This window comes from Nelumbo nucifera, chromosome 6, assembly GCF_055504915.1.
Source record: "Nelumbo nucifera cultivar China Antique chromosome 6, China Antique-T2T, whole genome shotgun sequence".
NCBI lineage: Eukaryota > Viridiplantae > Streptophyta > Magnoliopsida > Proteales > Nelumbonaceae > Nelumbo > Nelumbo nucifera.
In genome coordinates this window covers 60294661-60308045 of record NC_142654.1, presented here as the reverse complement: position 1 = coordinate 60308045, position 13385 = coordinate 60294661, and positions in this window count along the sequence as shown.

The following is a 13385-nucleotide window of genomic DNA, read 5'->3' as shown; positions in this document are numbered from 1 at the left end:
TTTCAAGGGGCCTTGGAACCATTCTTGCCCATCACCTTGATGTTAGTCCATTCCCCCCCCCCCCTCTCTCTCTCTCTCTCTCTCTCTTATTCATATCAACCATTTTCCATCTTCCCATTTCAGCCATCCACCTATATTTTCTCCCTCTTATCATCAGAATTCTAGCTTTGATGAACTACATTGGCATGATACCTCGCTAGAGGGGATATGTAGGCACCCCTTTAGGGGTCTGACCACTTGCTTCTCTCCCCTTTCTTTCGCCTTTTTGGTTCAACCAATTCCTTAGACCTTGGGGTTTAGACCACCTTGTCCATGACCTTATAAACAGAAGTCAAAGAATTGGTTTAAGAATTTTGGGATGCATAATACTGGTGGTAGATTTTAACAATGTGGAACTCTTTGGTGTCGAAGATGTTAGAAGAGTGACTTCGAGGCTGATTGTTGTTGGCTAAGTGGGGCATGCCTTGGTTGTGATCAGAAAATGTATAAAATTGTTGATTGTCCTATTCAGAGGAAGCAACATGGTTTTCAAAAACCTTAAAGAACACAGACACCTCTAATGAACAAAACACTAGTTGTAAATTAGAATAAAGGAGATCAAAGACCTAGAATTCAAGCTAGGGTTTATGCTCTTACTTAATAGGATGTTGAAGTCTCTAATGTAATAGTATTAGGTATCATTTTTGTGTCATCTTCATGTATTCATGCTTTATTTGATTTGGGTGCTACTCACTCTTTTATGTTTGTTGCTTTTGTTATGAAACACAATTGGTTATACCTAATGAGATAGAATTTTCTATTGAATCCCCTATAGGAGTTGCTTTGGTTATTGATCTTATATGTAAATCTTGTGTAATTAAGATAAGTGTTTGGTATACTTGATTTTGATGTTATTTTGGGAATGTATTGGCTTGCAACAAATTATACTTTTGTGGGTTATTGTAAGAAAAATGTAATCTTTTAGATTCTTAGAGAATTTAAATTTTATTTTATGGGCAATGGAGTTAGTGCTCCTCCTAGGGTTATTTCTACCTTGAAGGCTAAACAACTTTTAAAGAAGGGTTATAAGGCTTATTTGTATTCATTGGTGGATACACGCTAGAATAATTAGAATTCGGAGGATATTCTTATTGTGAGGGAGTTTTCTGATGTCTTTCCAAAAGATTTTCCAAGGTTGCCCCCAGATAGAGAAATTGAGTTTTCCATTGAACTAGTGCTAGGTAAGGGTGCTATCTTGAAGGCCCTATATAGGTTGACTACAGCAGAATTGAAAGAGTTAAAGGAATAGATGAAAGACTTGTTAGACAAAGGGCTTTATTAAACCTAGTGTGTCTCCTTGGGGTGTGTCAGTCATATTTGTGAAGAAAAATGATAGAAGTTTACACCTTTGCATTGACTAGTGTGGAATATATATTTTTTGCCTTGGATTTATGACCTTTTTTATCAGTTACATGGGGCCTAAGTTATCTAAAAGATTGATCTCCATTTTGATTACTATAAGTTAAAATTAAAGTAGAAGATATTTGTACAACAACTTTTAGGATAAGGTATGAGCATTATAAATTTCTAGTGATGCCATTTGGGTTAACTGATGCATAGATAACATTTATAGACTTGATGAGTAGAGTGTTTAAACCTTTTCTACACCACTTTATTAGTGTATTTATTGATTATATTCTTGTATACTTAAAGAGTAAGGGAGAGCATTAAGAACATTTGAAGCAAAGTCTTGCAGATGTGAAGAGAAAAGAAGCTATATGCATAGTTAGAGAAATGTGAAATTTGGTTGGATAGTGTATCATTTTTGGGGCATGTGGTATGTAAAGATGAAGTGTCAATTGATCTAAAGAAAGTTGAACCAGTTATGGAATGGAACATGACAACCACAACTACTAAGATTTGTAGTTTCTTGGATTTAGTTGGTTACTACAAGAGGTTTGTTGAGGGTTTTCTCAATTAGCTATGCCATTGACTCGGTTGACTCAAAAAGGGGTTAACTTTTAATGGAGATTAAGAATTGGTTGGTTTCAGGAATCGCAATGGGGCAGGGAGGGGACGGGGAGCCACTACCCACCCCAGTCCTTGTCCCCACCAAAGGGGATAGGACTATCATCGTTCCCATCCCGTGGGGGTCCCTACTCCCCGCCAAACATCGTACCAACTTAATAGGTTAACATTGTCCAAGAATTTAGAGCAATGGATAATTGTAAACAATACAAAAAAGAATAACAATCTTGGGATTGAATAATGATATGATATTATCATGACAACACGGAGGGAACAAACCGACAAGTACCTTTCTTAAACTGGTTGCTTTCTCTTTCAATCTATTATATTACAAAAGGATAGTTAACTTGGTCAAAAATGCTTTTAAACAGTTTAGTGCAACAAATTTGATACACATTAAGAGGAACTCATTCAACTCACAATGTTCCAACTCAAATGTATTGACCTAAATGTTTATAAGCTTGATACTCATTATACATGGTTTTTTATGTAAATGTCAAAAAAAAAACATTTAAATGTCAAAAGAAACAATTAATCCATGAGGAACTAATTAAGAAATAAACACATTTAGTCAAAGTCTCAAGAAATATAAGAGCATAACAATGTAATTTATATTTCATAAAAAAACCAATAAAATCAAAGTGAACTCAAGTGCTTAACATCTTCGTGTAATCTTCCTTTCTTCAAAAACTACACTTTAACTCGAAGCATTGTCGCAACATGATCCTGTCCTACAATATTTATAAAATCATAAATTTTATTTAGTTATTATTAATTAAATTTAATATACTTAAAGTGAGGTGGCAAAAAATAAAGATAGTATAGAAAATACATAAATTTTGATCTACCTCAACTATGTTTATATCTTCAAAGAAAGTGCAACATCCTGAATGAGCGATGTGGGCTAACAAATCTTCCATTAGTACTAAAAGTAGATTCTGAATCCATGGTGAATATAGGAATTGCCAAGACATCTTTAGCAATCAATTACAAAGTAGGATACATAATCATTGTTATCTTCCACCACTCCATTATGTTAAAATCATTTGTTTTAGGTATAACAGGTTATTCCAAATAATGATCAAACTCAGACTTGACATATGCAACATTATTCTTCGAAGCCACATATAAGTCATAATCACACATGTGATTCAATTCATCAAGACTGGCAATCCATGATTGAGAAGTTGTAACCATTGAAGATTCGAACACATAGCTACCACCAGTAGACCTTGATTGATACCGAATAACCAAGTCAATACAAATTTCTTGGACCTTTCTAATTTCATCCAAATATGTAGCTTGTCCATAAATAATTTTATAATAATACTCCAACAATGTCAACTTATATATAGGATCTAAGGTAGTAGTTACAACCATAATACCATGAATTTTACACCAATACTTGTCAAACTTAGTTATCATTTTTGTTGCCATTGATTTTATGATATCATGCCCATAACTAAGCCACTACTTCCATGCTAGTATAATCTTACAAATTTTAGGAAAATAAACATTAGTCGTAGGATATTTGGCCCCAGACAACAACTCAGTCACATTTTACAACAATTCCAATCTTTCATAATTTTTTTTTGCCATTTCCCAATTCCTTTCAAGTGGCACACATTTTTATAATGGTTCTCATTGCTTTAAACGAGAAAAAAAAATCCTTATAACCTATAACAACACGAAGCATCAAATAGGTGGAATCCCACATAGTTTTACAATCAAGAATCAACTTCTTCGTGAGTGTGATTTTCAATTGATGAGTTGTCTCATCAATTTTTTCTTCTCTTTTTGATGTTGTTGACCAAAAAGCAACACTATCATGTATCATTTCACTACCCTCACCAATCACCTCCAAACCATCTTTCACAATCAAATTTAAAATGTATGCATAACATTGCATATGCAATAATTTTCCATCCAATCACAATGAATAACTAAAAAAACTTTCTAACAAGATGTTAACCATTGCATCATTAGTAAAACAATTATCTAATGTTATAATGAACGACTTTCTACCAATTTTCTAGTCCATCAAAGTATCAAAAAGATTCTTACAAAGTATCTCAGAAGTATATGGACAAGGCACATAGAAAAACCTAAATAAAACATTAAATAATCATAAGTTCATAATCATTATTTACAAAGAAATTAGCTTAAAACAAAATAAATCATTAGTGGTAATTTTCTTAAGGAAAATAAAAAATACACTAATAATATAAATAATAATTTAATAAAAATTTTTTGTAGAAGTTACCTTGTGATCTAGTTTTGCAATACCCAAGAATTATCAATAAAATGTGCTATGATAGCCATGAATCCCTTTTTTGGTTATTGGCAGTCTACATTCCAATTGTGATGGAAATTCTACCCATATTCTTTTCCAACAATTTTATGGCTTTAAATTTTGATAATTATAAATGTCGAAGATATCTCTTGATTGTATTCTGAGAAATTATCTTAAATAATGGTTGTAGAGAATTAGTGAATCTCCGAAACCCTTGTTGTTCTACCATTGACAATGGGTATTCAAGCAAGATGATCATGTTGGCAAGCTCCCTTTTTAAAATATTTTGATCAAAAGCATACATTTTTAGTGCAACTTTCATGTCATCAATATTCTTAGATCTTAAAAATGATTGCTTTATATCCACTTGATTTTTGTATTGTCAACTTTTTAAGTGGTCATGCAAGTGTGTGGTCCCATTTTTGGTTTCTCCTCCAAGTTTTAATGGAAAAATTAAATATGATGTTCTCTAGTGCCAAAAAATTGAAGAAAAGTGAAATCACATGTCTTCAAGATTGTTAAATCAAAATAATCTTTCTCTCATAATTGTAGCGGAATACAATAATTAACTATATCAATAATTAGGTTTGCAAATGCTTCCCATATTCACATTTAATTTGATTGTACTAGATTTGGATGCCCGTTTTGATTATATAAACATATAAAAATATCATATAAAAATTTGGTAACAATAACATACATGCAAGTTAATTGAAGCCTAACACAGTAACATGGCTGATGAGACTAGTAGGGTTTTACTTTTTAGAAGTTAAAAAGAGACTGTGGGTGTTGTTTTACTTTCATCGGATGGTAGGTTTAAGTAAATAGAGTTGCATTTACCCAGATTTTGTGAGATGATGGGTCTAAATGGATATAATTGTTTGATTTTGTGTAGGGGTAAAAGTTGGGTAGGTTGGGTCGGGTTTGTCAAACTTTTGCTTCATTCTTATTGCCATGTTACAAAAAAGAGGACCATCATGTTTTGGCCATTTCCTCAAATAATGTTCAATTCTAATCTTCTCATGAATATACAAATTGGTTGTCACATAATTTGATCATGACAATAGTTCTGTAGCCTTATAGGAAGCCTCTAAAAACTTGCATAAAATCTTTGTTCTTCCCCAATGAAACTCAGTGCGGGCACCATCCTTAAGTTCAATTGAAAAATTCATATCCTTTTCTTCTAGGCGCTCAAAATCTCTTTGGAACTCTAATGAAGTTTCTAATATGAAGTATGTGGAATGTCATTGGGTGCTAACATCCAAACACACTGATTTTTTACTCGTTATCCTCTCTTCGTTAATATACAACTTGAATGTCTGCATTTGAGACGAAGAACTCTTAACATATTTGTTGCTATTACGAATACGACTAATCGAGTCCCCAACTTCTTTCATCTCATCTTTAACAATGAGCTTTAAGATGTGAGCACAACATCGCAAATGAAAATAATCACTATCAAATAAAAAACCATTTTTCTTAAGGACTTGAACAATCACATTATTTGCACTTGCATTATCAACAACTATTGTGCATAAATTATATAAACCCCATGATAACAAGTAAGATTCAATAGCATTTCCAATTGTATCACCAGTATGTGGAGATGGAAGCACAAGAAAATTAATGATTTTCTTTTGCAAATTTCAATCACCATGAATATAATGTGCAGTAAGACACATATCAGTGGTGATGGACACTCTTTTTAGCTTTGCAAACACTTCTCTCAATTTTTTCTTCTCATTCATATATATCTCCATGCAATATTTTTTTATTGTGGTGTGTGAAAAAATCTGAAATCTTGGCTGCATAGCCCTAACAAAATGTCTAAAGCCTCATGTTCCACAAAATTAAATGACAACTCATTAAGAATAATAATTTTTGCCAATTCTTATCTACCATAATTTTGATTGAATTTCTAAATAACATGATCAATAGTTACCTCAGACCCAAATGAAAGAACTAATTGTTTAGAATAATTTTCACTTAAAGGACACTTCTTACAATTTACAATGTGGCATTTTAGGGTGCTAGTTCCATTAACACGAGAACACCTAAGCTCATTGCCACAATAATTGTAAGTAGCACACTCAGATTTAAGTCCTCCAAGTCGGGGGGGGGGGGGTTTGAAATGATCCCAAATAGGAGATACACTCTTACATTTTTGATTCACTACAAAAAAAGAGCTTTGGAAACAGGTAATTGATTATAGTTACAAATGGTTGTTGCCAAAAGCAAAATTTTAACAACAATTGATTTCCATTGTTGCTAAATAGAATGAATTGGTAACAAAAGTTGTTCAATCGTTGCCGATTGTATCTCCACTTGTTGCTAAGGCAATGAATTGAGAACAAAGGTTACCACCTATTGCTAATTATATATTTAACTTCTACTTTTAATTTCATTGCACATTTAGCAACAACCATAAAAAATGTAGGTATAGACATATTTAGACCATCAACAAGTAAACTAATGGAAGAAATTAAGTCAAATCTATGATATCAAAAAAAAAGATGCTTCCAAACATATTTTATACTTTTATTAGGGCAACTTAAATTTGGAGTAGAGATGTCAATTGGTCAAGTTTGGCCTTACCCAAACCTCACTCGATCTATTACATCAAACTTGATTGTTCCACTGTCAATTAATTAATCAAAATAGGGTCAATCTATGACATCATAATTACGATAATAAAATACAGAAATTGAAGAAAACTATATAAAAAGTATTATTAAATATTTAAATTTATAGATGGAGATGTTTAAAAATATAGAAAGTAATACAAAAAAGGAAGAAAACCTAGTGTCCTTATAGTTTTATCCTTTTGTGACAAATATCATTTCTTTTTTAGAGTTTGACTATGATACCCAAAAACAATTGTAACCATCAACCAGTGTCATAATTAAAGTGGTAACCATTTAGTTGGTTATGTAACGAATTCACAAGGAGGTGAGGTTTTGATTGGTCAAAGACCTTTCTGATATTGTTGTTGATATAATTTTTTCTCTATTTTTACTATTTTGTTACAAGTTAATTTAAATTTTGGTTTATGGTTAGCCCATAAACCTTTATTTAGGACAAATATCTTCAATGGTTTCAACAACCGAGTTGATAGTTTATTGACCATTTCAACGGTTTTTTTCCCTTACAATGTTGCTCATTGTATTAAAAGAATTGGAACAGACCAATTGGTTGGACCAAAAAACTATGAATTGGTCCACTTGCCAATTAGCTTAGGCTCTACAAATTAGGGGTTAGAAAAATTGGACATAAGTAATAAAAAAATCAAACATAATTGGCCAATTTAGGAATCAAGGAATCAGTCTCATAAAAGTTAATTACTTTTTAACTTTTATATATAATAAATTAATGTAAATTTAACAAAATTTGTTATATATCCAAATTCATATAATATAATATATAAAAATATTTTTTTTATAATTTTAAATATAATTATATAAAATTTATATATTAAAATCAATAAACATTATAATATAATAAGACTCATATTTTAATTAGATCAAATGAAATCAAATCTGAATATGATCAAATTATTAATTGATGTATTACAAAATCCGAATATGATCTGATTACATAAAAATGCCATCCAAATCCAAGATAATCAGATTGGATGTCGAACTAGGCCATAAGTATCATTGACAAGCATATTATTGGATGATAGGTCAATGGACCAACGGTTTGACCCATCGGTTGACCTTGAATGGATGACCCACAATCCATCAGTTTGACACATTCATTGTTTTAGGCAAATTGTTGCTAACTAAATGATATCTTACCCAATTAATTGTTGGTGTAGACAAATTAAAAAAAATCCCATTTCCCTCCATGTTGTATACTATTCCCCCAAGAATCATACTAATCCCACTCTTCCCTCCATGATTCTTTAAGTTTGACTTGAATAGTTGATCCAGAAAGAACAATGTTGAATACATAAAATTTCATCCATGATTGCTTATTTACTTTGGCTTCTACCTTTCACTTGTATTTCCCTTAACTCTCTCTAGATTCCCTCCACGATTTGTTCTACTTCCAATGAAGTTACAAAAGTAGGATTTGAATTTGTAGAGGTAAGAACTAGTAGTGGTTTACTACATTTGATTCATAGATTTAATTTGGGAATTTACAAAACTAAGATTTGACATTTTCATTCGTAAGAAGTAATAGCAGTTTACCATTTGATTTGTAGATTTAGGTTAGAAATCTCTTTGTTAGTCACTAATAGGGTTTCCTTGCTCTCTAAATGTTAGGGATGGAAATCTGCAGCGGTCGAGCAGGGTGATTTTGAAGATATTTTCTATATTCCACTAACCCTCATTCTCAAAAGATTTTCTATATGTGTCTCTTTAGCTCTCTTGTCCCACCTAACATTGTTTATGCTTGTTTTAGGAAAAGAGAATCGAATTGGCCTTTCTCTAACCAGGATGACAACATATAGCATCCCCAAAAAGAGATCCAATCTCAGGTTAGTCTCTATCTATTTATTACTTTTCCAAAAATATGAATTTATATATTCACTAGAAGTTTTAAGTATTGTCATGACTACATGCATTCCCTCCCTTATTGTTAAGGAATGGGGGTATTGGGAGGGAGGGAGAGAGACACATTCTTTGAGCCAACTCCTGAGTTTTAGTAGCATTTGTCCCGATCATAGATTCTATAAGAATACTTGGAATATAAATGGTTTTTTTTTTTTTCTATCCAAATTAGATTCTAGTATATCCAATTGATAGATAAGGATGGTTGTGAGTTTAATAGAGCTCTATAATCTGATTTTTACTGTCAACTCATAGTTTCTTCCATATCAAATTTTCATGGTCCAGAGAGACATCATGTATAATTTGTGTTGATTGTTATCCACTTAATAATTTATATTTAATTAGAAAATGTTGTTTTAGATACTATATGCAAACCCCATTTTTGTTGGTTAAATATGAATTTAATTGTTAAAGATATTGAATCCATATGCAAACCCCATTTTAGAAGGGCCAAGAGCAGGGAAAAATAGACATGGGTTTTAGTAGTGAACAATGACTTGAGGGCATGCAATTTAACAATGAAATGGCTCTAAATGGAGCTCAATTAATGGAAGAAAATTCTTAATGGAGCTAACCTCACATAGATGGGAACATGCTTTTTTGAATTGAGGTGAGTCTTCATGTATCATACAATCACACATGCCTATCTATGTTCTAGTACAAATGGCAGTCATGAAATGACTCCTTCCAACATTTACATGATGATTTTTCAGATTCTTGTTTCCTTTCTTGTCAATTTCAGAATAATCTTAAGGAACATTTTTTTTCCTCTTTTCTAGCCAAGAATCTCAAGGAGCTTCGTTCTTATAAAACATGGGCTGATGATTTATAGTGTAATTAGGTGATCAAATTAATAATATTGATCTCGTTCTCACAATTCACAACACATGGTGAGGACTAAAAAATTCCATACATAAAAATCCACTATAGAGTTTAGTTAATTGGTGAGTCGTGTTGTTTCTCTTAATCAGACATATATAGGATTTCTGTATAAGCTGGCATCATGTTGCTCATTAGAAATTGAAATTTGTCAAGTTTAACATGAGAGTGAGCAAAAAAAGGAGAAAAAGATTACATACAAATTTGTTGGTCGATTAACAAATTTCCAGACCTGTTTCGTGTGCCCAAATTTTTGGGCTTGATTACATATTTCCAGACCTACACTATTTGCCCAGGCTAGGCAGGCATCTGGTCATGTTTTCACAAACCATTAGACATTTAACTTGCGGCAGCATCAATTGAAGTCTAAATTAATGTCACGCCCAATTATTGAGGAGTGAGGCACATGGATCTCATCCTATATTTGTAGGGTGGAGACAATCTTCTTATGCTCTCCCCTAGAACCCCATCAAAGTAGATTCAGATGGATGTTCTGTAGGAAACCTAAGACTATAGAGGTAGAGACCTTATTATTACAGGAGTTTTTAGAAATAGGGAGGGTTTCTAACATACTTGCAACTGATAGGTACGAAGATAAATTTCATTCTTTATTAATTTAATAAATTAGTTTGTGTTATTCATTAAAAAATGGGAACCTAAGACTATAGAGGTAGAGACCTTATTATTACAGGAGTCTTTAGAAATAGGGAGGGTTTCTAACATACTTGCAACTGATAGGTACGAAGATAAATTTCATTCTTTATTAATTTAATAAATCAGTTTGTATTATTCATTAAAAAATGGGTTCTTATTATTCATCTAGAGATCAAATTGTTAGTCTCAATGGACTACTAGAATGCATGTATTTATCAAGCTAGTAAAATATCAGCTTCTTATATCATGGATCTATGGATCTAGGGATCCTTGGAGATTATGCTCTCAATTTAAATGTTTCATATGTAGAGAAACCCTTTTCCATTATATTCTTAGACATTATATTGTAGAGCACAAGAACCATCTAATAATGATCTTAGCCAATCTACTACAAGAACTAGTCAACACCAAGCTCAGATTGAAGTATTGAACCAAGACCAAGATCAGATATATTACTGAGAAAATTGAGGGGAAAATAGAAGAAAAACTTGGCTCCAACCTTAAATGTAAGAGGTTATGGTATTAGACAACCACCTTGTGTTAATTCTAGTCTTTTTCATAAAATTCGCTAGAATCAGACAACCCACTTTACTTCAGCATTGTTTAGATTTCAAGTCGGAGAGGCATGATTACTTGATGGATGCTTGAAACAAATTAAAATTGAAAATTTATTATTTGGGAACACATAGGTATTTGGACTACTATATTTTATATATGTAATAAGATTATAAAAACTATATATGAGGACTTCTACTAATGCAAAGTCTTTAGTTTGCATTCAATATAGTGGAACTTTTCAATTTATAGAAAAAAATTAATATCCAATTAAATAAGTTAATTAGCAATTACATCAACTCTTTTTTGATGGCTAGAGGTATCCAATAAAGCTGGTTTCTTCTCTCATGGATTCCATATACATGTGGTCTCTACAAGATATAAGGTTTGAGTATTGAAAGATAATCAACCAATTGTCTGAAATAGACTAGGTGATACTACCATACTTGCAATAGTACAAGGGCTACTATTGGTGCTTCTCATGATATTTCAAGGTTTATAAGTAGCATAAGTTAACCCTAGAAATTTGTTGTCATGATCAAGTTTATTTCAATAATTTAGTAACTTTAGAGATAAGGTTATCTTGGGATTTAAATAGACTCATCTTTGAGCCAGAAAGTATTACATTTTTTTTTGGGGGGGGGGGGGGGATTTACCGTATCAATTCCAGAAACTACATCAAATGGTAGTTAATATTATAATAATTTTCTAACATTTTATTATCTTTTATTTGAAGTAATTATTATATATCCTTATTAATTTTTATTTACATAGGTCAACTGATCTATTAAGTAGTTGGGGTTGGCCACAAAAGAGGAAATTTTTACGGTAGTATATGTAGTTAAGATACTATTCTATAGTTGTCTCATGATTTTTTGTAGGTCATAGTTGTCTCATGATTAGATAGGAGATTCCAAACAATATCAAAAAAGAAAAGAAACTAAAGAAATTCCATTTCAGATTTAACTGAAATTGTACCCAACTCATTTTACTGAAAGCAAATAAAGAAGTACCAAAATAAAATAAATCAGTTTTATTAAACGTATTAGAGTGTTAAGGAAATTCATGTAGTGCTGCTGTTGTGAACATTTGCATCAATGCATCTTTAAAAAGGATAATACACTAAATCTACTTCTGTAAATTAAAGGACCTAATCTTTTATTCTTTTTCTATGTAGACCATTAATTGACTTGATTTCAAGTTCACCTAAACAGTTTATACATGGTCCTTTATTTTGATAGTTAACATTCCAAGCATTGATTAAACCAACCATTTTGTGAAAATGCAGGTCATCACGAATGGTACAATGCAAACTGTATTCTAACTAACTAGCTACTGTGGTTTTACAACACAAGGCACGGTTTTAGATATGTGGATGGAGAAATTGGATCAAATTTTTACGTGTTAATTGTATTATTTATATGAAAGTAATTTGGAAATTGTAATATATTTTGAACACATAATTATATATACATTGCATTTAAGATGTAATTTTTATCTTTCATAATATCATACATTTTAATAGAAAATGCATCAATGAGTCTCATATATTGGCATTTCATAGTTAATTGGTCTTTTAACAAAATGTATTATATTATTTGCAATAATTTATTAAATTAATAGCAACAATCAAAATGATCATTGACCATAGTCAATGGTTGTCACCTATTATAATAAATTATTATTTTTTCAACATTTGGCAATAATTGATTAATTGTTGCATATTCAACAACAATTTGCAAGAGTTATTGCTTAAAATATTTATAAGAAACAACCATGCAATTGTTGTTAATGCATATTTGGCAACAATTAACTTAATTGTTGTGTATGGCATTTTAAGGCGATGATTACTTTATTATTGTTAATGCAACAAGAGTTTTTAAAGATTGTTATGTAAAATACTTATAAGAAACAATTGTTTAGTTGTTGTTAATCGTAAATTGGGAACAATTGACATAATTGTTGTTATAGAACTTTAAGACAACAATTGCTTGATTGTTTCCCATTCAACATTAGTTTACAATTGTTGTTGCCTAATTAATATAATTATTAGAAACAACTGTTCAACTATTACAAATTTACAATTGATAACAATTAGCATGATTGTTGTCTATAGTACTATTAGGCAATAATAGGTAATCACTTGTTGTTAAAAGGTCATAGGGGTAATGGTTTTTACAGATTGTTGCTAAAACAAATTTTTTCGAGACAATTGAAATGGATGGTTGTGATTAGAAGCTACCTTAGAAGTTGTGGCAACAGTTGTACTACTAGTTGCTTGATGCTGATCATTTGTTTCTGCCTTGCTTGAGTTGAAGACTGTAATCAATCCCCAATATTCAATCCTAAAAGAAACAAACGGAACATAAATTAAGATATATACAACATAAAACATAAATTATATCAAATTCAGAAATTAATAAAAAATGTTCAACTTTGTT